The sequence below is a fragment of the Galeopterus variegatus genome, unplaced genomic scaffold, assembly GCF_000696425.1.
Source record: "Galeopterus variegatus unplaced genomic scaffold, G_variegatus-3.0.2 Scaffold2952, whole genome shotgun sequence".
Classification (NCBI taxonomy): Eukaryota; Metazoa; Chordata; class Mammalia; order Dermoptera; family Cynocephalidae; genus Galeopterus; species Galeopterus variegatus.
Window position 1 is genome coordinate 20,332 of NW_007729063.1, and position 5,567 is coordinate 25,898.

The following is a 5,567-nucleotide window of genomic DNA, read 5'->3' on the forward strand; positions in this document are numbered from 1 at the left end:
CTGCACCGCGCTCAACCAGTGAGTGCACCGGCCATTCCTATATAGGATCCGAACCCGCGGCGGGAGCGTCGCTGCGCTCCCAGTGCTGCACTCTCCTGAGTGCGCCACGGGGCTGGCCCTGGGACTGGGCTTTTTTGCTTCTGAAATTTGCCAGAAAGCCACAGGACCTGCTGGAGATGGTGTTAAAGGATGGGAAGAGGTTGAAGGCTGAATTTGAGGAGAAACAAATAAAAATATTTTGTGTTAAGGTCCTGCTGAGCTGAGATGGTTTTCAGTGGTCTTTCCTTACACCAATTCTGTGCCCCGGAGTGTCTAGCTCAGCGTGGGGCCCTCAGTGGGTGGTAGCACAAGGAACTGAGGGTGAGTGACCCCCGAAGTGAAGCTGAGCCCCCCGCCCTTGCCAGGCATGTCCTGTGCTGATCTGTGATCTAGGGCAATGCCACCTATGAAGTCCTACCCTGGAGGCTGAGGAGGACGGTAAGGCCATTAAACTGAACCAGCTGGGCATGGGGCCAGATGCCAATCCTCCCTCCCATCCTTCCTCTGTAGGGGTCAGGCTCAGGCCAGGGGCAGCTGACAGCAAAAGATCTTTGGAGACCCAGAGGATTAAAACCCATGATCTTAGAGCAGAGGCAGGAGGCCCCAGCCAGGGCAGGGAGACAAGATGGTGTGTCCCCCCCCCCCCCGACTCGTGCCATGGCTCTTAGCCCAGGCCTGGCTGAGGGCGTAGGGTCAGAAGGAGCAGTCTGGGCCCTTCAGTGACAGGGCCCCAGAGAGGACAAAGCTGGGTGGGCCAGGGACAAAATCCAGGCCAGAGTCAAGGAGCCGGGGTCCCCAAGGGCTCCTGCCACAGCCGGTGTCTCTTTTGGGGCTGGGACCTGCCGCGGCCACCACCTGGCTGCCTGCAGTCTACTGCCCTGATGGCTCAGCTCTTTTTTGCTGGTGCATTGTTTTTAGCATTGCTTTTGTAAGGCCTTTTAATTTAAGCCCCCAGTTTGCTGAGTGAATGAAGGTGGACCCTTTTCCAGGAGCTGTGTACACTTGGTGGAAAATGACAATGGCAACCTTTCCAAGCCTCAGTTTCCTCACATGTCAATGGGGAGTAATAATATTTACTTGAGAGGGCTTTTGTGAAGGATAAAAGGAGTAGTGTAAAGGGTCTAGCACAGCGCCTAGATACAGCAGGTGCTCAGTAAATGGCAGGTTATTCTTCCTCCTCCCTCCATACCTGTGTACCCTCGTGAAGATTCCTAGTATCTGTATAAGGAAGGAAAGGCCGAAAGGAGAAACTGCAGGGTTGAAATGACCAAAAGGGATCTTGGAGCGCCCCCTGCTGGCCAACAGTATTAGGGGCCGAGTCAGAAACTATCAAAGGCCTCTAAGGGCCCAGCGTTGGGGCCACCTGAGGACAGAGCCGTCCTGTCCACTCTCCTGAGATCCCTGTCTCCTCTGGAGGAGGAAGCAGCTTCCATCCCTTTGGGGAGGGGCGTCAGTAGCTTCCCGTGCACACCTGCTATGGCAGGGACACCCACCCCCAGACCTGACACTTGTACTGGGAGGGTCTCCTGGCTGCCAACACTTGCTGCAGGTGTGGCCAGAGGGAGAGGGGTGCAGCAGGCGTGGGGGGAGGCCTGGAATGCAGAGACCGAGTCGCCTGATCTCAAGCCCGTGCTTCCCCTCTCCAGACTCAGTAGCTGCCTCCCGGGCCTTGTTCTTCAGGATTCCACAGTGGGCGAACTTCAGCCCAGTAAGAGAGATTTCTATTTCCTATGGACAGCTGCTTTTCCCGAAGGTTAAGTGACTCAGCCAAAGGCCAAGCTGTGTGGTTACCGCTCAGACCCAGGGCCACACGTCTGTGTGTTCTTCATGCTGCCTCTCATGGAATCGTAGACATCCGGCCTCCTTCTCGGCTGGCACTGGAGTCCCCCTGCAGCATCTGCGATAAGTAGATGTGGGGGGATACCATGCACACTTTGAGTGGGGGGACCTCACTGCCCCTGAGGCGGCTGTTCCTATGACTGCTCCAGACTCATGGACTTGGATTCACCACAAGGAAGACGTCTCCCTGTCTGTGGTTTCTCCCACTGGGCCGAGTTCTCCCTTGGGCCATGAAACAAGACTATTCGACTTGGAGATTGGGAGTCTTTGAGTATTTCCCTGGTAGAACCCCAACCCTGCTCCTTCTCCTGTGTTCCCAACATAGACCAACATTGGCATCATTGGCTCAGCCCCAAACTTTCTAGACTGAGGTCCATCCTGAACCCACCCCCATCACCCCAAGTCGGGCTGATTGTCCCCCTTACTGTGTCTGCAATCTCTTCCTCCACCCACCCCTGCTACCACTCCTTTGCTCAGTATGACCCTTAGCTCTTTGGACTACCCCAACGCCTCCTAATGGGCCTCCCTGCCTCCAGTTTTGCCATTCTCTACTCCACATCTGAAATGATTTTCCTGAAAAGCCTCGCCATCAGCTCCCATCGCTCTTGTGGCATGTCCCAACTCCTCCACCTGTCGGAGGGGACCCTCTGCCCACCCTGGACTCCAGCCCTGTTGAGTGACTCTCTCTAGCTGCTTGCTTTTGACTTTTGCCCTCTTTGCTTTGCAAATGTGCAAACACTTGGGCTGGAAGGAACACAAGCCCCTTTCAGCTGGCGCAAAGAGGAACTGTGGTTAGGAGCAGGGAGGGACACAGCCAGGCCTCAGGAAGCAAGCTCATTTTTTCCTCCTTCTCTATGTATGGACGGATTTTCCTTCCCACTCAGGCCACAGGGCCGTAAATGTTCCACTTTATAAATTACAAGTCCAGGCACACTACAAGAGTCAATTTCTTTCTCTCCCACGTTCTTGGGAGAAAACACCAGGCTGAGTGTGAAGTGTGATCCCACAGCTCTGTGGGGCAGGGGTGGGCAAGACAACCCAAGTACCCCCACAGCAGGCTTGATGGAGGTCCTGAAGGCCTTGGCTCAGGGTCCGGCTGGCAGCTCATACTCATCTTCCCTTGCAGCTTCCCTGACCTCGTCCGGGTCTGAGCCTGCTGCTGCTCCTTTGGGTTCCCAGGGTATCCCGGGTTCACCCCTCATAGTGGACAATGTCTGTTCAGAATCTCTCTTCTCCTAGACCCTCCCAATCCCATAGCATATATTCATATGGCAGCCATGTTCCGACCTCAAGCCCCTGGCCACAGCTGATGCCTCAGGAGGAGGCACCTGATCCATTTGGGCCGATCATATTACCTTCATTCCTTTTAGCCAAAGCTAACTGGATCCAGGAGAAGAGAATAAATCCATTCTCTGTGGATTTTTTGCAACTGGGATCCAAAGAGTAGCCAATCCCTTTCTCATGTGGAAAGCAGCAAGAGTTAAAACCCAGAAGCTCTTGGAGGCCACGTGGGTGGAGTCTCTGTGATTTCTGCCCTCATCTTCAGGGAGGGTTTCTTCCTCCTGATTTTCTTTTGGGAAATGCCCCTCCTCCCTTCCCTTTGGTCTAAGAGGACTGACAGACCCAGGGTGGGCCCATCAACTGGGCTGGGCCAGTCAGATTCTCTCCTGGGAGTTTGGAGCCCAGGCAGAAATACACAGGTAATGTGGCTGGGGCTCAGATACCTCGCAATTTCTAAAGCTGCAAAGTTGAAAGAATAGGGCAATGAACATTCTTATTCCCTTCACTTAGATTTACCACCTGGTGATATTTTGCCACATTTGCTTTCATATACATACTCAAACTTTTTTTTTTCCTGAATCATTTGCAAGTAACACTTCCTCCCTAAATCCTTCAGCAAATTCTCCTGAGAATGAGGAAATCCTCCTCCATAACTAGAATACCATTATCACATTATCTGGTTATCTATTTTTCCATCCTGAACCACCTCACAACCTAGTGGCTAAAAACAACAATTGTATTATTATCTATTTTGATTCGAAAATAGATAGGTGGGGCTTGGAGCCATCTCAAAGTTTTCTTCAATTCACGTGTCTGGTGGTTGACACTGCCTGTTGGCTGGCACCTTACCTGTGTATAGCCTCTCCATGTGGCCTGACCTTCCTTACAACATAGTAGCTGGGTTCTAGGAGTCAGGGTCCCAAGAGGCAGGAAATGGACTATACCAGGTTCTTCAAGCCTGGTCCCAAGCACTGACTCAGCATCACTTCCTCTGTATTCTACTGTTCAGGCAGTCACAGAGCCCAGATTTAGGGACATTGCCCCATCTCTTGATTGGAGGAGTGCCAAAGAATTTAGGGGCTATGTTTTAAAACTACCACAACCCCATAAATTTAATGTTGATACATTAATACTACCTAAAATATAGTCCATATTTAAATTTGTCCTAGTAATATCCTTTATAACTATTTCTTAAAATCCAGAAACCAATCAAGGATTGTGTACTACAGTTATTATTTATTTATTTATTTATTTGGCTGGCTGGCACAGGGATCCAACCCTGGACCTTGGTGTTATCAGTACCACACTCTAAACAACTGAGCATTTGTTGTTTTAAATTTTTAATATCCTACAATACTCCCCATGTATTTTGTCTTTTATGACATTGCTCTTATTAAGAGTCCAGTTGTCTTGTAGAATATCCTGGAATCTGTATTTGTCTGATGGTTTTCTCAGGATTAGATTCAGGTTAAAACATTTTTGGCAAGAATGTACCTAAATGGTTTTGAATACTTTCTGCAACACACCTGGGAAGCACATAAACCTTCATTGGTGATGCTGAACTAGATCACCTGGTTAAGGTAGAGTCCACCAGATTTTCCATGGTAAAGTTGACTTCCTCTTTTTTCTAGGTTTTTACTGAGATACAATTCAGAGTTGACTATTCCAGGTCAACTTGATAGTACTTGATGGGCCCTTTCAATATATAGATTCATGTTGTTTACTTTTAGAAAGTTTCTTCTCTTTTTTGGGGGAGGTTATACTATCCTTTGATATTAGTTTTCTCTTAACGTTTTGTTTTCCTTCTTCAGGCACTCCAATTATGTGTATGTTGGATCATCTTTGCATATATATATATATATCTTTTGCTGTTGGCTATTATGGGGATCAAACCCTGGACTTTGGTACTATTAGTACCATGCTCTAACCGACTGAGCTAATGCCAGCCTGCATATCTTTTTAGCATCTCTCTCTCTCTGACACTTAAAAAAAATCTTTCAAAATTTATTTCACTTTTGTTCCCTTGGCAATTTTCATTCCTTTCATGAATGTCTCATTATATTTTGAGATGAATTTAACTTTCCTTGAATATCTTGCTATTTAATCTTCATTTCTGAGATGATTTTGACTTTTCCTTAATTTCTATCCTAATTCTAGTTAACTCTCATTTTCTGCTCCTCCTACCTTCTCCCCCCCCCTTTAAAAAATGTATTTATGTTTGCTGTTTAAAAATTTTTTTCTTTTTCTTTTGTGGCTGGACAGCACAAGAATCTGAACCTGTGACCCTGGTGTTATAAGGCTGTGCTCTAACCAACTGAGCTAACCGGCCAGCTAAAACTTTTTTTTTTTTTTACCTTTTTGTCTTTTTTTCGTGACTGGCAACGGATCGCAACCCTCAGTGTCACACC